Here is a 26,431-nt window from a genome sequence, read left to right on the forward strand (position 1 = left end):
GGGAAGCGGATGTCTTATGAAGCTTATGTGCAATTGGAATTGATGGAATGAGCATTTCATTCTATTCATGTTAAATGGTAAATTTTTTTATGGAATTGATCATTATAAAACATTTCATTCCAAAAATGGTTAATCCAGTTGCAACCGTTATGTTTTGTAGATTTTAAGTTTTTTTTTTTTTTTTTTGATGAATAGATTTTACTCATTTAGTATTCAATATTAATGAATTGTAAATTATATAAGGTAACTAGAACATATTTTTAACTTGTATAATAAGCTGAAAAATATTATTTGAAATTAGATGGAGAATTTATTTGCACCAAGACAACATTGATATATTTTGGAAATTTCCATCGGCAGGCAGCAGCCAAGTAAGATCAACTTAAGCGGTTTAATAACTCGTAATATGATTCTCGAAAAGCCTCAGCTGTTAAATATTTTGGATATTTTCTCAGGTCTGATCCAAACGTCCACTGACAAACAGAACACACTAGACGTGTATATGTGTTTCAAACATTCTAGTACCTTGAGTCGTGTACACATGTAGACACTAAATATACATATCGGGCGGCCCACAAATACCACGACCACTCAACTTAGTCGCTTACCACTATCAACTAACACAATGTAGACACATAATCACGTCCTAATTTGCTAAACAACTCATTGACTCTAAAAAGTTCAAAACCAACACTACACGTGCTTATCCCACGTTTATTCGCCGGCGCGAAAAACGGCAGATCCTACGGTGGAAAGACCGAAAGCTAATCACTATGAGTGAAGATTCCAGTCTCACCACCTCTAGTCAAATAATCAGAAGTCTTAAACAACATCTCATGAACATCAACGGTTACTTTAGGTGCAACCCCAATCACTGCAAGAAAACAGCAGCATACCGAGGGAAAAAAATCGTCGGTATGTCGTCGGAATAACAAGTCCTCAGAAATAACTCCTCGGAAATCCCTCGGAAATTTCCAACGGAATTCCAAGGAAATGAATTTCCGAGGAAACTCCGAGGACCACCAGTTCGTCGGAAAGATCCTCGGAATATACCGAGGGAAAACTTCCTCGGGATATTTCGATGGACTTTCCGATGGTCCAATCATCGGAAGTTCCGACGAAATGTTCCTCGGAATTTTCATCGGGAATTTCCGAGGAACGGAGCCCTCGGAAAATTCCGAGGAATGGGTCCCTCGGTATATTCCGAGGAATGGGTCCCTCGGTATATTCCGAGGAAGGAGTCCCTCGGTATATTCCGAAGAAATGTTCGTCGGAAATTTCCGAGGGTTCATTTCCTCGGAATTTCAAAAAAAATTAATTTTTTTTAAAAAAATAAAAATTTTGAAATTTAAATTCGAAAATATAAAGTTAAAATTAAAATTGAAAACATATTAGATAATATTCAAAGTTGTACAAATAAAAATAAAACATTTCGAGTTTTTGAAAAAAAAAACTACGGGTCTTGCACGTTCGGGAACACCTCGTTCGGGTACATCCTCTGCATCATCTCCATCATTTGCTGGTTCAGCCTCTTCTGTGCCTCATAGCCCGCCTGTTGAGCCGCCATCTGGGTCTCCAACAAAGATATGCGATCATCCTTGTCCTTCAACTGAGCCGTAAGTACTTCTGGATCAACAAAGGGCGGTGGTGCAGAAGAAGGAGGAACCGACCGGGTGCGACGACCCAAACCGACCGGGTGCGACGACCCAAACCGACCGGGTGCGACGACCCAAACCGACCAAACGTCCCTTCTTCTTTGGAACCGACTGAAATAGAAAATAGTCAAATTTAAATAATATAAAAAGATGATAAAATAAAAATCAAGAAATAAATGAATTGAACTTAAAAAAAAAAAATTACCGATTCAACGATTTCGTTGATTCGAAACCGGGACAAGTTGGTCGAAGCCGTCGAATCGTCATCCTCGGTTTGAAGCTGAGACACTTCGTCTTGCACCTGAGTTTGGACCAGGGTGATCACTTCCCTCACAAGACCGTCATCAATCTGGCCGGTCTTCTTGTTGGTATACGCCCTCTTCATTAGGGCGAGATCATCAACCGGCTCGCCATCATTTTCTTCCGCCTTGAAAAAAGCATTAATTAAACAAACATTAGAAATTAGAAGAAATGCACAAAAAAATAAAATTTCAAAACTTAAATAATTGAAGAAAAAGCAGCTGAACTTACCATGCGATCCCCAGAGTGGCAATAGATTGAGCACCCAAGTTATGCTTGAAGACGCCCTTCCCTTTACGGTCGCTCCTGCGGTTGGTGGAGTTGGTGGAAGAAGTTTCTTTCGTCTCTTCCTTATCTCAATGCGCACACAACTCCGTCCAGACCGTGTTGTTGATCGACTTTGGGACCTTTTAATAAAAAAAAGAAAATAGTTTAATAAATTAAAAAATAGTTTAATAAATTAAAAAATTGTTTAATAAATTAAAAACAACCTTGTTGATTTCCCACTTCTTCTTCCACTCGTGGATCTGCTTCCCAAAGTTGTCCATAACTTTATGGACGAAGTGGTGATAGATAAAGAGCGTCTCATCGGAATTCCAGTTGAATTCTTGCTGAAAAAAAACACAATTAGTAGAAAATTTATATTAAAGATTAAAAATATAAGTAAAAAATTAGAATACTTACCGCAAACTGACGAAACCACAGATGCTGCTTCTCGGTAGGGAAGTCAGTGAAAGTCGGATGTCCCTTGTCGAGGGCCGAGTACATCATACGGTTGATCCATGCGCTGATCCCGTTCCCGGATCGGTTGAACCTAATAAAAAGAACAAATTATCAATACCGAATCAAATTTTAATGAAAAAAATATGTTTAATTACCATGTTTGACCCCCTCCATGTGGATACGGAGTGAGATAGGGAAGATGGTCACCACCGGGCTGTCGAACCAACTCTGCAACACTCATCACTCCCGGAGGACCCGGAGGAGCAGGAGCGGGTGCAGCAGGGAGAGCGAGAGGAGCAGAAGCGGGAAATGGAGAGGAAGATGTATGGTAGGAGCTGTGGGGCGAAGCGGAATCCTGAATCTGGCTGGAATCCCGAGACTGGCTCCCCGTACCACCAAGACCACGACGCTGTCGAGGCGGGTCTGATCATCATTAGACCTGTAAATTAAAAAAAAACATATTTCAAAATTAGTTATAATAATTTTAATAAATAAAAAAAAAAACATATTTAAAAAATAGTTTTTAATCACAAATAAATATATAGTTTTACAAAAAATAGTTTTAATAAATAAAAAATAGTTTAATAATTACAAAGAAATAGTTTTAATAAATAAAAAATAGTTTAATAATTACAAAAAATAGTTTTAATAAATAAAAAATAGTTTAATAATTAAAAAAAATAGTTTTAATAATATTAAAAATGTTTAATAATTACAAAACAATAGTTTTAATAAATAAAAAATAGTTTACTAATTACAAAAAATAGTTTTAATAAATAAAAAATAGTTTAATAAATACAAAGAAATAGTTTTAATAAATAAAAAATAGTTACAGAGGTTGAAAAAATAGTTTTAATAAATAAAAAATAGTTTAATAATTACAAAACATAGTTTTAATAATATTAAAAAATGTTAAATGAATATAGAAATTTATATTATATATATGAAAATGTTTAAAATTTTTTTTTTTAACAAAAATCTCAAATAATAGTTTTTAATCACAAAATTAATAAAAACTAAAAAAAAAATTCCAAATCAAGTGAATACCATAATCAAACTCGATTTTACACAATCCTACCATTCACCCTGACAAAAATCTATAAATATCATTCCAAAATCATCAAATCTACTTAAAAACCTAACAAATCTAACTAAGAGAGTGGGATAGGGTTCATACATGATCAGTGACTGAAATTGAGGAGGATTAGGGCGTTTGGCGTTCGGCGGAGAGAAGAAGGAGGCGTTCGGCGAGAGAGAAGAAGGAGGTTCGGCGGAGAGAAGAAGAGAGAAATGGGGAAGAAGATCTAGTTCGACCTAATGTAATGAGGCGTCCGACGGAAAATGGCCGTCGGAATTTCCTCGGACAAATTAAATATTTCCGTCGGAATTTCCTCGGAAATCATTAATTCAATTTTCGCGAAATTTTTGGCGGCTTGGTTTACCCGGTGAAAAACCCCTAGTTCCTCGGAATATTCCGAGGGAATTCCGAGGAAACCCTTATCTTCCTCGGAATTCCGTCGGAATATTCCGAGGAAATTCCGAGGAACTAGGGTTTGGGGTTTCAAAACATCGATTTTTTTTGCCGTATTTCACTTCTTATACAATTGTAATGCATACCATTGAGGATTCTTTGTATAGATGATCATAAACCATGAAATAACAAAATTTCAAAAATAATTGTAAGTATTCCTTTTACCGTTTATTAAAGTGTATAAGTGTTTCTCTTATGTTGTGTGGTTTTCGTTCATGCAATCGTAAAAGTGTTTGTTATTGGGTAAAACACTAAAGTTTGACTTAATAATCTGGTTAAGACACGTAATGAAGGTTATATACGTGTTATTCAATCCGCAAAACGTTTTTTTCGGTTAAAAACCCCTAGTTCCTCGGAATTTCCTCAGAATATTCCGAGGGAATTCCGAGGTAACCCTTATCTTCCTCGGAATTCCGTCAGAATATTCCGAGAAAATTCCGAGGAAAAAGACTCTATAATCAAATCCCTAAATCGACAAGGTCTATTCCGATATTCCGAGGAAATTCCGAGTAAAACCTATCTTCCCTCGGAATTTCCTCGGTATTTCTATTTAAAAAAAAGTCGATGCTAGTCTGTTTCCGAGTCATCATCACCAGATGAATCTGAATCTGGATCTTGGTGAAACTCTCCAATCACTGGTTCATCCTCTACGTGAACGACGGCTTCCTCTCCGAAGTCGGTTAAATCGACTACAAGGCCAACTCCAGCTAAATTTTTTGCTGCACTTAAGTTGCCGGATGTGCTTGGTTGTAGTGGGTCTTCCAGCTCAGAACTTCCCTGAACTCGGCCTCTCGAGTTGAGTCTTGTAACAGTAACCCATGGATCATCTCTGTTCCTTACCCGGGGGTACTTGATATAACAAACCTATAACATTTAAAAAATTATTAGTAAAATTATAAATTAATACACATGATGATGAATCATTCTGAATAATTAACATTTAATTACCTGATCGGCCTGAGAAGCAAGAATGAAAGGATCATAATATTGCAGCTTTCGCCTCGAATTTACTGATGTAACACCAAATGCATCTGTTCTCACACCTCGATCTAGAGTGTTGTCGTGCCAATCACAATAGAAAACAGTACAGCGCAATCCAACCATGCCCAAATACTTGATTTCAAAAATCTCATGTATGTGTCCGTAGTATACATCATCTCCTGATGCAGAACAATCGCCAACATCATAAGTCGTACTCGAACGTCTCCTCTTCTGAGTTGTGAATGCATATCCTCGAGTACAAAATCTCGGATATGACTTCACAACAAAGTTTGGTCCAACGACCATCTCGCGTATTCAATCGTCAAATGTTTCACCTCTGGCCAAACCAGCATACACCTATTAATAGCACATATATATGTTATATCAATAAATGTGAATTAGTATAAATATGTGATAAATGATATTTTAATTTGTTTAAAGCACTCACATAAGTAAACATCCAGCCAGCAAATTCTCTCTGCTTCATTTCTTCTAGTTCGTCCTCTGTGGCGTATCTATATTCGAACCGCTTTTCTGCCATGAAAATCGTGTACATATGATGACAATAATGTAATTAATTAAGATTTAAATTTCAACTTGTTAAAATAAAAATTTGTAAGCTAATTTATTTACCTCTCATATTGAAGAACATCTTCGCAGTTGGTGAGCAAATATGTTTGCAAATTACTGCGCTCCTACTCAGTAAGTCGACAGTCCTTTTATTTTCTGCTAAGTCGTCCAACGTCTGTGAAAATGTCTGGAACCGTAACATGATATGTTGCCCGTTCGCCTCTATCATCATGCCGAGCAGGTCTTCTGTTTTTGGTCTGAACTTCTGCTGGAAAGTAGTACTCGGCAAAGTTTGAAGTTTCTTCATTGATCATATGTGCGACTATAGAACCTTCCACCCTACTAAAATTTTTCACCATATTCTTCAAATGGAACATATACCGCTCATACAGATACATCCATCTATACTGCACAGGACCACCAAGTTCCAATTCTCTTGCCAGGTGAATAACAAGATGCTCCATAACATCAAAAAATGAGGGAGAAAATATCTTCTCAAGGTTACACTGAATCACGGCTATGTTAGTCTTCAAATTTTCAATACCTTCAACAGTCACTGATCTCGTGCATAAATCGCGGAAGAAACCACTTATCCCTGCAATTGCTTCATGAACATTTCGTGGTAATAGTTCCTTGAAGGCAAACAGAAAGAGGCGCTGCATCATTACATGGCAATCGTGGCTTTTCAAGCCAGTAAACTTTCCTTCCTTTCTGTCGATACAGTTACGCAAATTAGATGCGTAACCGTCTGGAAATTCCACATCGTTTGAAATCCAATCAAAGAACGCATCTTTTCCCTCTGCATCAAGTCGGTATATGGGAAAGGGAGCCCTACCATTCTCATCAACATGAAGTTCTGAACGAGCACATATATCGACTAAATCCAGTCTTGACTTCAAATTATCCTTTGTTTTACCTTGAACATTAAGGATCGTGTTCATGAGATTGTCAAAAAAGTTCTTCTCAATATGCATGACATCTAAATTATGTCTTAGCAGATGATCCTCCCAGTATGGCAGATCCCAGAAAATACTTTTTTTTGTGCCAGTTATGTAGGTCTCCAACAGCATCTACCGGAAAACGCTCATGTCCACCGACGTCTGGCGTCCTTTCTGCACCAAAATCTCTTAGTTGTGTCTTCAAATCTTTCCCACAAATTTCCGGAGGTGGACTGTCAAACACCCTCTTGTTCTTCGTAAACAAATTCCTACTCCTACGATATGGATGATCAGGTGGTAGGAATCTCCTGTGACAGTCAAACCAACACGTTTTCCTTCCGTGTTTTAGTTGGAAAGCATCAGTGTTATCTTGACAATATGGACATGATAGCCTTCCATGCGTTGTCCATCCAGATAACATACCATATGCTGGAAAATCACTTATTGTCCACATTAGTACTGCCCGCATTTGAAAGTTTTCTTTACACGAAACATCGTATGTTTCAGCACCTTGAGCCCATAGTTGTTGCAACTCATATATTAGTGGCTGAAGAAACACATCAAGTGATCTCTTAGGATGCTCTGGTCCGGGAACGAGAATCGAGAGAAACAAAAACTCTCGTCGCAAGCACAAGTTTGGGGGTAGGTTGTATGGTGTAAGAATGACTGGCCATAGAGAATACTGTCTTCCACTCTTGCCAAACGGGCTGAAACCATCAATACATAATCCAAGGTAGACATTTCTTCTCTCATACACAAAGTCGGGATACTTTAATTGGAAATGCTTCCACGCTTTTGCATCTGAAGGATGTCTGATCTCACTATCTGTTGAGTGCTCCGCATGCCATCTCATTGGTTGCGCTGTGCGTTCAGACAGATACAACCTCTGCAACCTTTCCGTCAAAGGCAAATACCACATCCTTTTATATGGCACTGGAACTCTTCCACTCGTATCTTTATAACGAGGCTTCCCACAAAATTTGCATGTAACCCGCTGTTCATCCGCCATCCAATAAATCATGCAGTTGTCGCTGCATACATCTATTACCTGATATGATAAACCAAGACCAGCTACGAGTTTTTGAACCTCGTAGTATGAACCAGGAGCTACATTATCCTCGGGTAAAATACCTTTTACAAAATCAGCAATCGCATCCACACAGTCTTCATCCAAATTATAATATGTTTTAATGCCCATCAATCTTGTAGCAGATGATAAAGCTGAATGACCATCTCTGCAACCTTCGTACAATGGTTGCTTTCCAGCATCCAACATATCATAAAATCTCATAGCTTGTGCATTGGGTAAATCTTCCCCTCTAAAATGATCATTTACCACCTGCTCAGTACCTACACCATAATCTACATCCGTTCTAATTGGTTCTTCTAATCTAACCGCTGGCTGAGGTTCGTTAGTACTACCATGTTCATAATCAGTTTCCCCATGATGATACCAAATTTTGTAACTTCGTGAAAAACCACTCAAATATAGATGAGTCCAAACATCCCACTCTTTAATAACCTTTCTATTTTTACAATTAGAGCAAGGACATCTTAACATACCTGTTTTTGCTTCCGGTTGTCGGTGAACTAACCCCATGAATTCGGTTATACCTCGTTGGTATTCTTCCGTAAGCAATCTCGTGTTCGGATCCAAATGAGGTCGATCGATCCAAGAACGAAAATAATTTGAAGAAGACAACTTTTTTATGAATCAAATTCGTGTGTAAAGAGAGTAAGAGGGAGGATGAAGATATGGAGTGAATGAAGAGGAAGAGGGGTGCTTGTATTTATAGTTGAAATCTTGCCGACAGACCGAGGAAATTCCGACGGAATTCCGACGCCAACAGCTAGTTCGTCGGAATTTCCTCGGAATTTTTAAAATCCCCAACGGCTCTCCAACGGCTCTCTAACGGCTATAATATATCCTCGGACTTCATCAGTTTTTTCCGAGGAATACATTTTCCTCAGTATTCCATAAGAATATTCCGACGGATTTATATTTCCTCAGAATTCCGTCGGTATATTCCGAGGAAATTCCGAGGAAACCAAAAATTCCTCGGGATATTCCGAGGATTTCATTTTCCGTCGGAATGTCCGTCAGAATAATGCTGTTTTCTTTTAGTGAATAGCAGACAGAACCACAACCACAACATGGTTTCTCCAGTAAGCAACACGACCCATCTTAAGCCTGCTCCACCAACGGTCTAGCCGGTGGCTTAGCCAAATCTAGGGCTGGGAAAAAACCCGGATCTGAAAAACCGAACCGAACCCGATCCAAAAAATAGTACCAAATCCGAACCGAAATTGATTAAATATCCCAACGGGTTCAACATTTTGGTATCTAAAGAACCGAAACCGAACCCAACCCGAACCAAAGTATCTCGGGTACCCGAATATAACTGAAATAGATTTATATACCTAAATATATTACTTATTTTTAGATTTAATATATATTAAAAACATCCAAAATATATAAGATACTTTTAAGTTGTATAAAATACTTGAAAATATACATAAATAGTCAAAAATAAATATCTGAAATAGCTAAAATATATTCAAAACACCAAAATACTTGAAATATCTATTGATTTTCTATCCAAATATTCAAATCAAACCAATTTATATGTTAATTTTAGGTATTTTGACATATATTTTACAAATTTATGTAATATATTATTTTGTTTTATAGTTTTTGAGAAATTTTAAGCATATAATGAATATTAAAATTTTAAAAATAATCAAATGGGTTATCCGAACCCGAACCGAACCCGAACCGAAAATTAAAAATACCCGAATGGGACTGAAATCTTTAAACCCGAAAACACGAAACCCGATTAGATCTGAACAGAACCCGAATGGGTACCTGAATGCCCACCCCTAGGCCTGGGCAAAATAACCGAAACCGAAGAACCGAACCGGAACCGAACAGAAATACCCGAAACCGGAACCGGACTAATACCCTCAAATATCCGAACGGTTCCTATATTTTTATATCCGAAATAACCGAACCGAACCGGAACCGAACCGAGAACCGAACGGGTACCCGAATATATAAAAATATTAATTATATATACATATAACATCACTAAATATATATTTTTAATTTAAAATTCTATTAAAAGTATCTGAAAATAGTTGAGCATAACTAAATTATTATAAAGTATCCAAACTACCCGAAAGTATCCGAAACTATCCAGATAGTTTTATCCGAAATATCCAAAGTAATCCGAAATATCCAAATTTTTTATCTAAATCATCCTAATTATTTGATATTTTACCCTAAATAACCGATATTTTATCCAAATTATCCGAACTACCCGAACTATCCGAACCCGAACCGGATCCAAATGAGAACCGAACTTTTTCCGGATATTTTCCGGTTCCTACATTTACTATCCGAACCGAACCGAACCCGAAACTATCCGAACCGAACCGAACCGAATATAGGTCAAGTACTAAATGGATCCTCTAGGCCCTATCCGAACTACCAAAAACCCGAAATACCCGAACCGAACCGAACCGATACCCGAAATGCCCAGGCCTACCCACCCCTATCTAAATCTCTCTATTTCACAATCTCAAACCCTACTTTTTTTAGCCGTCGCAGCTATATCAGAGTACCTTCTCAGACCATGAAGAGCATTTCGAGGGCTGGCTAATATGGGGGACAAGCGGTGCGACCGCCCCGAGCCCAAACCCGTGTCCCCCCGTAACTTGATATTGATAGTTAAGGGTCCAAATTTTTTTATATTACACATTTTATATAGAAAATTTTAAATATTTATTAAATTTGGTTTAAAAGGGGCCCTAAAATATTTTACATGTATATAATTTGTTTTTATCAAAAATTTTATAAACATGTTGATGATAAAAATTTCTAAAATAAATTTAGATTTTAAATAAACATGAACATTAAAAGTCTAAATTTTTTTTTTTACCCATAGGCCCAAAAAAATGTTGACTCAGTCCCGAGCATCTCTTCTCTCTATCCCTCGTGACCCATTCGTATGAAACATATAAAGAACCTGGTTTCATCACCCTGAAGATCTCTGCGTACACTTCTTCTAGCTCTGGAGCGTGACATGTCGCTTCTATAAAGTAAGGACCATCGAACGTGTTTTCATCAAACGGCATTGTAGAGGATGGATTTGACCATCCCACAAGGCCCGAGGAATAGGAAGGCCTGGCCCGAATTAAGAAGAGCGACGGCTCGATCGGTCGGCTCGAGAGTCAGGTCTCTCGGCTTGACTCTTGAGTACTTTTAGTTGATCATCATCGACTGGAGTACGTTCGGCTCAGCGGCTGCTCGGACGCCTACGGGCTTCTCGGCCCAGCAGAGGAGGCCCACCAAGATGGCGTAAATTAGGTCAAGGACGAGGCATCAGGACATCTATATAAGGGAAAGGAGAGACAACGAGAAAAGGATCCGAAATCACTGACTAACACTTGGCGGCTAGATTAGGGTTTTCACCTTTGCTTCATCTCGCCGTTAGTTGTACTTTTCCGGTACCTTATCGAGCCACCGGCTTCCTTGCTGTCGCGCTCTCTTCTTTTCCCTTGTAACCGACTGAACGTTTTCCCTTCGACCATTAATAAGACGTCTTTGTTTAAACCCACATCTTATTTATTACCGTTTCTCGTTCAAACAGTTGGCGCCCACCGTGGGGCAACTAGCAAAGTAACGTCGGAACTATGGTCGTTAGCAATGACAGTTCTTCGTCAGGCGAGGAGCGCGAAGCTCTCGAGGTGACACCGGCTCCAGAGGTGACACCTACGCCTACACCAGTAACTCCACTTCCCCATCCTGCATCTATGGAAACTATCCTGGCACGCCTCGCCCTACAAGAAGCGGCGCAGAAGGCGGCAGTTGACCAAATCACGGCGATAGCAAAGATCCTTGCTCCTCTCGCTGCAAACGCCGAAGCTTCAACGGCGCAGTATCGTCGACACCTGTTCGCCACAGAACGAACCACCGACTTCGCACCTACGCGGGATAACGATAACCAAAGCGCCGGTACCGACACCAATGCGCACACCGCAAGCGAACTAGCCGCGTTGAAACAGTCGGTCCTCGATATCAATTCTAAGATCCACCAGGTGACGACGTCCGCACCCCAAATCGAGCATGTACTCGCGGAATCTCTTCGTACACCCTTCACGCAAAAGGTTACCGGCGTGCGGCTACAGAAGATGGAGAAACTCCGTCTTCCAACCTTCAAAGGTCTCTCCGACCCTTCTACTCACGTCACGTCTTTCAACATAGCGATGCGACACGCAAACCTGACCGACGAAGACAAAGACGCCGGCTTTTGCCAACTCTTCGTCGAAACCCTAGAAGGCCCGGCCCTTACTTGGTTCACCGGCCTCAGAGAGAACTCCGTCGACTGTTTCCACGACCTCTCAACGGCTTTCCTTAAGAACTATATCATGTTCACCAACCAGGAAGCGACCGTGTCAGATTTGTGGAACCTCACTCACGCCAGCGACCAAAGTCTCCGCGACTTCATGGAGAAATTCAAAGCTATTGTCTCGAAGATCGATATTCCCGACCATATCGCCGTCGAATCTTTGATGAACACCTTGCACGTCGACTCCACATTCCGCCAGGATCTTTACCGATACCCGACCAAATCTGTCTCCGACGCCATCGCTCGCTCGCACAACTTTATCCGCATGGAAGAAGACACCAGAGCAAAGTTCGCAAAAGAAGCAGCGGCGAGACAGCGATCCTCCCGAACAAACGACACCCGCCCCGAGCCTCGCCAGCACTCCTCCGGTGGAATTACCACTCAGAAGCGAGGCTACGTTAGCTCGGTCGATGATGAGGAATCTCCAAAATCAGCAGCCATCACGCGAGAGAAAGGCTGGAACCACTGGGATCGAGACTCCGCTCCGAAGCAATCAACCCCAACCGAACCAGCGAGTTCAAACTCCGAGGAGACGAAAAAATGGTGCCTCTACCACAAAAGGGATTCCCATGACACGAAGGAATGCAAGGTCCTCATCGGGCAGTTTTTCGACGGGATCACTAATGGGACAATCCAAATGCCCACTTCTCCTACGACGCCGAAAAACACTAAAAGCTGGAGAGAGCAAGGCCTGAGCGCACTCCCATCAACAACGTCGGCCCCGCCAACGATTCATCAGAAGACGAACACCCGCGTCACCGGCGACGAGTGGAAGTCATACTCTCTCGCCCTTGCGACTCCTCTGATGACGACGTCCCGACGGTGCAACCAGATCTGCGCGATAAATTGGACAGCAAGGATAAGCAGTCTCTCGCTCCCTCGAAAGAAGATAAAGACCTACGCATTCTATTGAAGCGAAAAAATGCCGCGAACGAAAACACAGGAACAACCGACCTCCGTGCGACCATCTCAAAATGCAACGCTCGGAGAGTCGGTCAAACTGGCGACCTTCGTGACCAGCTCAATTCGAAGGCCGACGACCTGCGACGACGCCTTGAGTCAAAAAAGAAACAGCCCGCAGAAATTCCTACATTCGAGAACACAACCGACGATTTGAGGAAGCAACTCGAATCAATGCGAGCTACCCGAGCCCCGCACATCAGTGTCATAATGGGCGGATCACCGCCTTGCGGTGACTCGGTTTGAGCCGTCAAAGATTACAAACGTCAAGCAACCACCTCTCAGAAGTGGCCTTTTCCAGTCGAAAATGATCACCAGATCACTTTTTCGGCACTAGACACCAAGGGCGTCCACATGCCACATAACGATCCTCTCCTCGTCGACCTTGACATCGGCGAATGTCTGGTCGCAAAAGTCCTTATTGATACCGGCAGCTCAGTCGATCTCATCTTTCGCGACACACTCGACAAAATGGGAGTTGATTTAAAAGATATGAAGCCTTCCTCTCGCACGCTCACCGGCTTCAACGGAGCCTCGGAGCAAATGATAGGGACAATTCGCCTTCCAGTTTACGCAGGTGGTATAACCCGCACCGTCAAGTTCTCCGTCATCCGCGCCAAAGCACCCTATAATGCCATACTCGGAACACCATGGCTGCATTCCATGAAAGCCGTCCCTTCGACTTATCATCAATGCATCAAGTTTCCCGGAAAAGATGGCAAAACTCAGACGATTCGGGGCGATCAACAAGCCGCAAGAGAACTACTGATCGCAACTGTAAAGATGCAGCAGCAAGCTTCCCTTGTCAACTCCGTCAGTAAACCACTCAACAAGATATACCCTCAGAAGGAGGAAGTTCGCGAAGTCGCAATTGATGAATCCGACCCGACGAAAATCATCCGAGTTGGCGTCTACCTGTCCGACGACGTATGTTCACAGATCATCTCTTTCATCAAAGACAACGCCTCGACGTTCGCCTGGAAGACTTCCGACATGAAGGGGATCGACCCCGCAGTTACCTCTCATGAACTGCACGTCGATCCGACGTTCAAACCCATCCGACAGAAGCGACGAAAACTCGGTCCAGAACGATCTAAAGCCGTAAACGAAGAAGTCGACAGGCTCCTCGACGCGGGTTTCATAACCGAAGTCCGATACCCCGAATGGTTGGCTAACCCGGTTGTCGTCAAAAAGAAAAACGGCAAATGGCGCATATGCGTCGACTTCACGGACCTCAACAAGGCGTGCCCAAAGGACAGTTACCCACTCCCTCATATCGATCGTCTCGTCGAATCAACTGCTGGTAACGAACTCCTAACCTTCATGGACGCTTTCTCGGGATACAACCAGATCTTGATGCATCCCGACGATCGCGAGAAGACGGCATTCATCACCGACAGAGGGACCTACTGCTACAAGGTGATGCCCTTCGGGCTAAAGAATGCCGGCGCGACTTATCAGCGACTCGTCAACCGAATGTTCGCCGATCAGCTAGGCAACACCATGGAAGTGTACATCGACGACATGTTAGTCAAATCGCTCAAGGCCGACGATCACCTAAACAACTTACGCGACTGCTTCAAGATCTTGAATGACTACGGGATGAAGCTCAACCCGGCCAAGTGTACCTTCGGTGTCACTTCGGGAGAATTCCTCGGCTACATTGTCACTCAACGAGGAATCGAGGCTAACCCCAAGCAGATCTCGGCGATCCTCGATCTTCCAAGCCCAAAGAACAGCCGCGAAGTACAGCGACTAACCGGACGGATAGCAGCTCTCAACAGGTTCATCTCGCGATCAACCGATAAGTGTCTTCCCTTCTACGAGCTACTAAGGGGCAACAAGAGGTTCGTCTGGGATGAGAAATGCGAAGAGGCGTTCAATCAACTAAAGCACTACCTCACAACCCCCCAGTACTATCAAAGCCATAAGCCGGCGACACATTGTCTCTCTACATAGCCGTCACATCCTCCGCTGTCAGCAGCGTGCTCATTCGAGAAGATCGGGGAGAACAGAAACCAATATTTTACACAAGTAAAAGAATGACCGAGCCGGAGACGAGATACCCAACACTCGAAAAGATGGCCTTAGCTGTCGTCACCTCGGCCAGGAAACTACGACCCTACTTTAAGTCGCACACGATTGGAGTGCTCTCCAACCAACCACTCTGAACGGTTATGCAGAATACCAACCAGTCAGGACGATTGACTAAATGGGCGATGGAGCTGAGCGAACACGACATCGTGTACAAGAATCGCACAGCAGCAAAGTCACAGGTCCTTGCAGACTTCTTGATCGAGTTAACACCAGAGCTGGAGCAAGACCTCATCCTACCAAGTTTGAACTGGATCCTCCACGTTGACGGTTCATCCACGAGTAAAGGGTCGGGGGCAGGAGTGCAACTGCAATCACCAACAGGAGAACTCATCCGGCAGTCATTCGGTTTTGGTTTTGCGGCGTCAAACAACGAAGCTGAGTACGAGTCCCTCATCGCAGGGCTCCGTCTCGCCAAGGCAGTAAAGGCCAAAAGGATCAGCGCTTACTGCGACTCTCAACTTGTTGTAAGCCAGTACCTCGGCGATTACGACGTCCGCAACGAAAGGATGGACGCCTACCTCAAACTCGTCCAAGACCTCACGCGAGACTTCGAGTTCTTCGAACTCACGAAGGTTCCTCGCGGAGAAAATGTCTGTGCCGACGCCCTCGCTGCTCTAGGAAGCAAGCTACACGATCAAGTCAAGAGGACAATCCCAATCCATAAAATCGAGAAACCGAGCATCGACACGAAGGCGGAACAGACTGCAATCGCAGCAGCGATTAGCGAAGCAATGGACATCGACGAAGCAGAACCTCCTTCGCAGGACGATCAGCCAACAGATTGGCGCAAGGAACTCATCGATTATCTCGCTGAAGGTTTATTGCCCACCGAGAAATGGGACGCGCGGCGACTGAAGCGACGTAGTGCACACTACGTTGTCATGGACGGGGAACTACACCGATGGACCGCGACGAAGGTGCTACTCAAATGTATCTCCGGCGAAGAAACGAGACTAGTCATGGCCGAAACACATGAAGGAGCAGCAGGCAATCACTCGGGCGGACGAGCTCTTGCATTAAAAGTGAAGAATCTGGGATTCTACTGGCCAACCATGAACGCCGACTGCGAGAAATACGTGCGCAAGTGCGACAAATGCCAGCGTCATGCTCCCACCTTACACAGCCCAACGCAGTTCCTTCATACCCTAACTGCTCCATACCCATTCATGCGATGGGGAATGGACATCATCGGTCCAATGCCGGCATCTCGCCAAAAGAAGTTCATCCTGGTCCTCACAGACTACTTCACCAAGTGGGTCGAAGCCGAAGCCTATGCCAACATCACCGACAAGGAGGTGCAAAACTTCGTCTGGAAGAACATAATCTGCCGACACGGGCTCCCATACGAGATCATAACAGACAACGGTTCGCAATTCATCTCGCATCATTTCAAGGGATTCTGCGACAGATGGCGCATTCGACTCAACATGTCGACCCCGAGAAACCCGCAGAGTAACGGCCAAGCTGAGTCGACGAACAAGACCATCATCGACGGTCTGAAGAAACGACTCGACTTAAAGAAGGGTTGCTGGGCGGATGAACTAGATGGTGTCCTGTGGTCCCACAGAACAACTCCTCGCGGAGCGACGAAGGCCACGCCCTTCTCAATGGCCTACGGCGTCGAGGCAATGGCTCCCGCAGAAGTGAATGTGACGAGTTTGCGCCGATCACGAATGCCACAAAACGTCGAACTCAACCGTGACATGCTGCTCGACGCACTCGACGACATCGAGGAAAAGCGCGACCAAGCACTGCTCCGTATCCAAAATTACCAGCATCAAATCGAGAGCTACTACAACCAAAAGGTTAAGTCGCGTCCCCTCGAAATGGGCAATCTTGTTTTAAGAAAGGTCTTCGAAAATACTAAGGAGTGGAAAGCCGGCAAGCTTGGAGCCAACTGGGAAGGACCATACAAGATAGTCGAAGTCATCAAACCAGGAGTATACCGCCTCGAGACTTCAACAGGCGAAGCAGTACCGAGAGCTTGGAACTCCAAACATCTCCGCCTCTTCCATCCTTAGTCAAAACGAACACTTTACCGAGTAAATGCGCCACTAAGGCCACTTTTACTCGGTCTCCTAAAAAAAAAAAAAAAAAAAAACCGAGTAAATGCGCCTCAAAAGCCACTTTTACTCGCAATCTAAGAACTACGAATGGCTTGATTCCCACAAAGGGACACGTAGGCAGCCCAAAAGAAAAAGGGGTCCAGCCGAAATAAAAAAAATACAAACCCCCTCCCCGAGGAATCGATCTCCGAAGCAGACGATCACTTAAGCGGTGCCGATGCGAGCACGTCCCGGCTTCTCGAACAAGTGTATCGGTACTCGCGTCCCACGATGGATATGTCCTGATCAAACACGTATTCACGGGAGTCGACCGTGTTGCGATTTAAACCAACACGACCGAGACAATGACTCCAACTCACCCTGTAATTTACTAAAGTAAAGTTTGGCCCACCGAACGCTTGAAAATTACGCTAGGGTCGATTTGGAACCGTCAAAGTCGAGGACTTATAACTAAACGACGAACGATCGCGAGTCAAAGAAATCGACCGAGACAAAGTCATAACGAGATTAACAATACAACGATTCGATATCTCGATTATAATTAAACTCAAATGACGAACGATCGCGAGTCAAAGAAATCGGCCGAGACAACGTCATAACGAGCTCAACACTACAACGATTCGATATCTCGAATAATGTTTATACTAAACAAACAGTCACTTCAAATCTTGATAAATCATGCATTTGATAGACAAGTACAATAAAAGACAAACAGATAATACGATTCGAAGAGTTGTAACAGAGGAACAACAAAGTAGAAGCCTCGAAAGGCAAAAGTCTAAAAGGCAGCAACATAAGTCCTCCGAGACTCAAAAGAAAACAACAAACAAGGAAAACTAAGCTTCCCGATCACTCTCGCGATCATTAAGGGCGGAAAGCTCCGAAGCCCTGACGCTCGATTCGCGGGCAATCGGAGAGACTTGCACCGCAGCATCCTCCGACACCTTCCGACACCTCGCCAGTGTTTTCCTCGCCATCCCGAAGAGACTCTTCTGGAGGCGGCGAATCGCGACCCTCGACTGAAGTGTCTGAAAGCACGAGGACAGGAACGTTATTTCCATCGACTCGGGCTCCTCGACCAGGCACCCCTTCCTCAAGAACAGTCAAAGGGTTTTCGATAGGAAGCGTCGGTTCCTCGCGCCTTTCTCCGACCGGACGAGTACACGAGACATGCAGATTCGCCGCGGTCTCCGGATCAATTAAGCCAGCGTTGGAACCATACGGATCGAGACCCGCCAGAATCCGAGCATCCACAAACTGAGACTCCAACACGAGAGGAGAGAGTCTAAAATCGCTTTCAGGGATCTCGCCAACCTTCAGCTGCTCAGCCTCTTGTTCGTACTTCCTCTCGTACTCGACGAACATATCAATAGAGGCTTGCGGTATGTCGTTCCCGGCTCCTTTCAAGGCCTCGAGGCACTTCCTAGTCCCAAAGGCTTGGCTGTAAAGTAACCGAGCCTCGTCGTAAGGACCCCGACGCTCCTCTCGAGAACGAATCCTGGCGAAGCAACGACTAGCCTTGGCGGTCATTTCCGCCTCAACTCTCCCCCTTTCTCTCGTCACCTCCAAGATTCTGGAGTCTCTCAGACGTTTCATCTCTCGCTCGTGCGTGGCAGTGAGCGAAGCCCTCTCGCTCTCGAGGTCAGCATTCTTCTGTTCAAGCTCGCGGATGGTTCTTCGAGACGACTCCAGCGCGGCTTTAAACTCATCGCGTCGAGCAACGGTGCGGGCCATCACCCCGTCGAGCTTCTGCAGATTGGCCCTTGATTCGTTCAGTTGACGAGCAGAAACCTCTTCCTTCTCAGCAAACTCTTTCTTGGCCAGCTCGAGCTCCTCCAAGGCTCCTTTAAGGGCCGCGTTGTATTTATCAATCATGACATTCATCGTGCTATCACCCTGAACACGCGACACAATGGAAATCGTGAGAGGTTAGGAGTCAAGGAATTTACAAAAAAAGAGGACCAAGCCGTTTACCAGCAGTTTGGCCCTTGCAGCTTCTTCGTATTCACCCCCGAAGATAAGGTCCTTCACAGCAGGAAGAGGTTTCGCCCTCCCTCTTAGTTGACAGAGAAACTCCCCACATTTCTCTGGAACGTACACTAAGGGAGCCGGTCCCTCATAGTGGAAGTCGACCTTATCGGGAAAGCTGAGTCCGGGAGCCCTCCTTAGGATAGCGGAGCCACGGGAAGAAGTACCGGTCTGGACGGCCCCTCCTCCGACGGGAACTGGAGTTCTCTCGCGAGGAAACGTCAGAACAGGAGACCGCCTCTCATCATCGTCTTCGTCATTTCCCCTCCTTATCAGGAGTGGCGACCCTTCGCTATCTTCCTCGGAATCACCCGAGCAGGCGGCATTAAGAGAAGTCTCGCGTTCCCCTCCATCACTTACTCCCTCCTCGTCGTTCCGTCCCTCCGAGGCTTCAGCCTCAGAACCCCCCTCTTCGGGCTGAATTTCTTCTCCTCGAGCATCCTCTTCCTCTTGCTCGATCTGCTCGTCAGCATCTTCCAACTGCTCGCCGGCGGACTTCTTCTTTGTCCTTTTCTTCTTGCTCTTCTTCCGGGGCTCACTGGAAGGAGGGACATCACTCGTCTCCTTAGTACTCCTCCCGGCACTTCTGGCATCGGAAGGGAAAACCTCGTCAGAACGAGGAACCGCCGTTGAGGGTCCTTCCCCGCTAGTCAGCCCCAGCTGGGCCGCTATTATTGCGCTCAAATCAGGAAGAGTACCCATCTTCTTCGCCTCGGTAATTTGTTTTTGGATGTCTCTCGGGAAGATGTCCAGTCGCTTAGCGCGAATGGGAAGAACGGTCGGAAGGTCGGATCTCCACTCTCCTGAAAACATAAGGCAGAAGGGTCATGACGCGACAGATAAAACTTGCGACTAAAAGAGCACAGTCTAGAGGTGCGAGAGAACATACTTCGAGCGATTCGGTATTTAAGTTCACGGATCTTTTCGACGGAGATCTCGGACCAACGATAGACTCGAAGCAGAGCGACGGCGCGAACACTCCTCAAGAAATCTTCGGAATAAACTGGGGAGGTAGGATGGCCAACTGCATACAAAGCAAAAAAAAATGGTTGGTTAGAATCGACAAATCGCTTACGGTTCGCGACAGAATATTCTACCGCAAGAACAGTTCCAAAGAACTCGGTAATCATCTTGGGGAGGCTCCTCGAAGGCCAAGCTGTCGGACTTAAGGAAGAAGTAGGAGCGCTGCCAGTTCTGCGTCTTATTCGGATGACCGGCACACACATTGCAGTTCTGTCTCATCTTCATCGAGTAAGTGCCATCTTTCATGTCGGTTATCGAGGTCATCTCCTCGAACGACCTAACGCTCATCGGCATGTTGATCTGCTCCGCCAAAACCGACAAAGTGACCGCTCGACGCAGCGAGCCATTCAGCAGCTGAATGATCGCGAGATCTCGACGTCTGGCGTATGCTGTGATCAGTCGCGGGATGGGGAACCAGCAACGAGTGTCTTCCTGAAAATAGGATTCGTACACCGTTGGTACCCCATCGGAGGAGACCAGGGTCTCTGCGCTTCCGTAGGCACAAGGAAGGTCACACCTACGGCACCCGCAGCCCGAAGAACCCTCTTCACGCTTCCAAGAGTCGACTTCGTCTTCTCTACGCCTTCCCAGTCCTGACCGGCCAAGAAGGCAGGACGCAATAAATCGGGATGGAGTTGAGAAAGCTCTTCGAAAATCCCGTCGGGGTAAAAGGTGGTCGGGAAGAACTCGGCCTCAGAATCATCATCCTCCGAGAGACCAACCTCCGCAGGTCGAGCTCTCAGGGTGATCGAGTCAACAGGCATCGCCCCGATCTGCCCGTCTCTCAAACATTCCATTGCATCCCTCGCAACGACGTTCTGACATACTTCTCTCGCGAGTCTCGCAGCATCCGCAACCAGAAGTCGATGAGAGCGAGATAGATTCGCCGTGTCCATCATCGCCGCGCGATGAATCGCCTCCGGATCTCCGACACGACCCCCGTCGGGATTCCTTGTCGGATTCGACGTCGCTGCGACTGCCTTTCCCTTCTGTTGCTTCGATAGCCTCTGACCCGACGACATCGCAGAACGAAACGGTGAAGAATGTTTCGAATGAATCTAACAACGCTTAGAGAGATAAAGGAAAGAGAGAGAAAGTACCTTTGATCGCGGAGAAAAACTTGAAGAAATGAAAGGGGATCTGCGTATTTATAAGGAAAAGAGAGGGGGGGAAACTCGAGGTGCCATCATTAGGTCTATTCGGGCCCAAACGGGCCTCGAAATCCGCCCTAAAAACCCAGCGGACCCTCGCGACGTTTCAACTTCTCGGTTCATTTAAAAAAAAAAAGGGGGGGGGATTCGAGGTGTCGTCATTAAGCCTAAACGGACCTAAATGGGCCTTGAAACTCTCCCAAATGTCCAGCGAACCTTCGCGACGAACCATTCCTGCGACATGACGACCAAAAGAAGAGATAAAAGCCTCTACTGCTCGCTTTCGAGAGAACAACGCTGTGCGACTCATCGACCAACCGTTCTAAACTTCCGACAGGCCTCCTATTCCCTCAAACCTCCAAACCTTAGAATCCATCACGAGCTGGAAAGCACTCCGCTCACTAATGGACTAGGGGGGGACTTACTGTAGAGGATGGATTTGACAATCCCACAAGGCCCGAGGAATAGGAAGGCCTGGCCCGAATTAGGAAGAGCGACGGCTCGATCGGTCGGCTCGAGAGTCAGGTCTCTCGGCTTGACTCTTGAGTACTTTTAGTTGATCATCATCGACTGAAGTACGTTCGGCTCAGCGGCTGCTCGGACGCCTACGGGCTTCTCGGCCCAGCAGAGGAGGCCCACCAAGATGGCGTAAATTAGGTCAAGGACGAGGCATCAGGACATCTATATAAGGGAAAGGAGAGACAACGAGAAAAGAATCCGAAATCACTGACTAACACTTGGCGGCTAGATTAGGGTTTTCACCTTTGCTTCATCTCGCCGTTAGTTGTACTTTTCTGGTAGCTTATCGAGCCACCGGCTTCCTTGCTGTCGCGCTCTCTTCTTTTCCCTTGTAACCGACTGAACGTTTTCCCTTCGACCATTAATAAGACGTCTTTGTTTAAACCCACATCTTATTTATTACCGTTTCTCGGACCAACGATAGACTCGAAGCAGAGCGACGGCGCGAACACTCCTCAAGAAATCTTCGGGATAAACAGAGGAGGTAGGATGGCCAACTGCATACAAAGCAAAAAACAATGGTTGGTTAGAATCGACAAATCGCTTACGGTTCGCGACAGAATATTCTACCGCAAGAACGGTTCCAAAGAACTCGGTAATCATCTTGGGGAGGCTCCTCGAAGGCCAAGCTGTCGGACTTAAGGAAGAAGTAGAAGCGCTGCCAGTTCTGCGTCTTATTCGGATGACCGGCACACACATTGCAGTTCGGTCTCATCTTCACCGAGTAAGTGCCATCTTTCATGTCGGTTATCGAGGTCATCTCCTCGAACGACCTAACGCTCATCGGCATGTCGATTTGCTCCGCCAAAACCGACAAAGTGACCGCTAGACGCAGCGAGCCATTCAGCAGCTGACTGATCGTGAGATCTCGACGTCTGGCGTATGCTGTGATCAGTCGCGGGATGGGGAACCAGCAACGAGTGTCTTCCTGAAAATAGGATTCGTACACCGTCTGGTACCCCATCGGAGGAGACCAGGGTCTCTGCGCTTCCGTAGGCACAAGGAAGGTCACACCTACGGCACCCGCAGCCTGAAGAACCCTCTTCACGCTTCCAAGAGTCGACTTCGTCTTCTCTACGCCTTCCCAGTCCTGACCGGCCAAGAAGGCAGGACGCAATAAATCGGGATGGAGTTGAGGAAGCTCTTCGAAAATCCCGTCGGGGTAAAAGGTGGTCGGGAAGAACTCGGCCTCGGAATCATCGTCCTCCGAGAGACCAACCTCCGCAGGTCGAGCTCTCAGGGTGATCGAGTCAACAGGCATCGCCCCGCTCTGCCCGTCTCTCGAACATTCCATTGCATCCCTCGCAACGACGTTCTGACATCCTTCTCTAGCGAGTCTCGCAGCATCCGCAACCAGAAGTCGATGAGAGCGAGATAGATTCGCCGTGTCCATCATCGCCGCGCGATGAATCGCCTCCGGATCTCCGACACGACCCCCGTCGGGATTCCTTGTCGGATTCGACGTCGCTGCGATTGCCTTTCCCTTCTGTTGCTTCGATAGCCTCTGACCCGACGACATCGCAGAACGGAACGGTGAAGAATGTTTCGAATGAATCTAACAACGCTTAGAGAGATAAAGGAAAGAGAGAGGGGGGAAACTCGAGGCGCCATCATTAGGTCTATTCGGGCCCAAACGGGCCTCGAAATCCGCCCTAAAAACCCAGCGGACCCTCGCGACGTTTCGACTTCTCGGTTCATTTAAAAAAAAAGGGGGGGGATTCGAGGTGTCGTCATTAAGCCTAAACGGGCCTAAATGGGCCTTGAAACTCTCCCAAATGTCCAGCGAACCTTCGCGATGAACCCTTCCTGCGACACGACGACCAAAAGAAGAGATAAAAGCCTCTACTGCTCGCTTTCGAGAGAACAACGCTGTGCGACTCATCGACCAACCGTTCTAACCTTCCGACAGGCCTCCTATTCCCTCAAACCTCCAAACCTTAGAATCCATCACGAGCTGGAAAGCACTCCGCTCACTAATGGACTAGGGGGGGACTTACTGTAGATGATGGATTTGACCATCCCACAAGGCCCGAGGAATAGGAAGGCCTAGCCCGAATTAGGAAGAGCGACGGCTCGATCGGTCGGCTCGAGAGTCAGGTCTCTCGGCTTGACTCTTGAGTACTTTTAGTTGATCATCATCGACTGAAGTACGTTCGGCTCAGCTGCTGCTCGGACGCCTACGGGCTTCTCGGCCCAGCAGAGGAGGCCCACCAAGATGGCGTAAATTAGGTCAAGGACGAGGCATCAGGACATCTATATAAGGGAAAGGAGAGACAACGAGAAAAGGATCCGAAATCACTGACTAACACTTGGCGGCTAGATTAGGGTTTTCACCTTTGCTTCATCTCGCCGTTAGTTGTACTTTTCCGGTAGCTTATCGAGCCACCGGCTTCCTTGCTGTCGCGCTCTCTTCTTTTCCCTTGTAACCGACTGAACGTTTTCCCTTCGACCATTAATAAGACGTTTTTGTTTAAACCAACATCTTATTTATTACCGTTTCTCGATCAAACAGGCATCTTTAAAAAGTTTCCGCAAACGACGTCGCATAGAGAGTCCAAACCCACTTTCTTGTTGCGTAGTTTCGCGCGTTTGACTTAATAGTCGTTGATGGTGATCCCTACAACATGGGCCTTTGAAATCTGAATGAGCCGCGTGGCTCTCATTGGCCCACCGACACCACATCCAGCGTCGAGGATCTTCTGTCCCGGTTTGACTTTGATGAGGTCAACGGCCATTTCTTCGTGGATCCTCGTGGCTTCCTTGACGGATTTTCCGGGGATTGAAGGGGAGAAGTGGAAAGACTGTCCCCATCCCCACTCGTAGATGTCTGTGACGAGGTTGTAGAACGTGTGACGAAGTCTGGTACTTTCGATCTGTTTTGGTTTGCGGAAGAAAGACCAGTATTAAAAAAAAAAAAAAAAAAAAAAAAAAAAAAGACCAGTATTGGTTGTAGTTGTCTTTGACGCTCTCGGCGGAGATTGAGCCTCCGGAGAGATCTGAGGCTCGTTTGCCCTTTCTCTCTACTGGACCTAGGATGCATATGAACCAGTATATGCCGCGGGCGACGAGAGCAGCGGTGCAGTATAACGCCACAGAGTCCATTTTCCTTTAGGAGGGAGAGAGAGAGAGATTGAGTTTACGCCTCTTTAGTTCTAACCAGGTAATGGTCTTTAAGTGCAAATTAGGTAAATAAATAGGGAAATTTGGGTTCATGTCTATAACAGATCGTCAAATTAAGCATATAACGATAAGATAACTTAGGCTATGATATTTGTATAATAATTGCCATATTACCTTTGACATACACTTTTTTTATTCTTACAAATATGTTTTCTCCTTCTATTTTTAATTGCTTTTAATTTAGAACAATTATTAAACTTTGAATTTAACATAATAAAAACATAGATTTTTTTCTACACATAATATGTTTTTTCCATAAACACAACTTTAAATCTATACTATCATAGAAATATATATAGTGTAGTCAGATTTTGTTTTCAAATAAGACACAATTTTGTTGTGTTCTAATTTTTATACATGTATTATATAGTTTGCTAATGTTAACCCGTATTACCAACGTATTAGATTTTATTTTCGAACATAAATGTTTTATGCTTATGAAAATAAAATTTATAAATTTAATACAATTTTATTATATTTAGCTCAATATAATAATTTTATTTTAATATGATTGATTATGATTATATAATATATAAAATATTACAGAATTTTTTATTTTTCATTTTATAAATGATTACTGAATTTATTAATGTATAATAATATTTCAAACTAATTTTGAAATTAGTGAAAATATTTAAATATAATTTCGAAAATGAAGATCCTGTAAAAATCTTTTAAAACAGATTTGTTAGAATTTTAAAATAAATATATTTATATTTAAAATGAAAAGATATCAAAAGGTATCAAAAAATACTATGATTAAAGTATTTTAAAGATTTTATGTATTATTAGTCTTAATAAAATACATTTAAGAAGATTTCTAAATGATTGTCCAAATTAAAAAAATTACACATGAAAAAAAGTCGTGACTTCTATTTTAATATATAAGATATAAAGATAATTTTTTTTCTGTCAATATTTTCCATTAAAGGAAAGGTCTAATGGGCAATTACAAAAAGAAGTTTAAAATAAACCAATCCAAGCCCGATTACAACTGTAATTAAGCCCACTATATCGACTCAATATGATGGTCAGTTAATCTGCCATGCGTTTCATGTATGATGACACGCGTCCACTACGTTGTTGCTTCACGAAAAAGGAAATTCTGATAACGCCTCCGCCTCTGAACGGTCGCCGCTGCCGGGTTTACCAAAACTTTGCTGGAATTATCTTGTCTTGCACTGCCGCCATTAGATGGAGCATCTAACACCTTCGGATTATAACTCTAAGATAATTCAATTGATTCTTCCGAGGAATCTTTGTCGGACCGTTTACAAAGAAACGCTAACTTTGTTAAT

General features: G+C 44.6%; 1 pseudogene; it reads right to left on the reverse strand.

Moving 5' to 3' along the window:
- Positions 1-764: 764 nt before the first annotated feature.
- On the reverse strand, positions 765-25,515 carry LOC125582285 (annotated as a pseudogene).
- Positions 25,516-26,431: the final 916 nt, after the last annotated feature.

The sequence above is a fragment of the Brassica napus genome, chromosome C2, assembly GCF_020379485.1.
Source record: "Brassica napus cultivar Da-Ae chromosome C2, Da-Ae, whole genome shotgun sequence".
Classification (NCBI taxonomy): Eukaryota; Viridiplantae; Streptophyta; class Magnoliopsida; order Brassicales; family Brassicaceae; genus Brassica; species Brassica napus.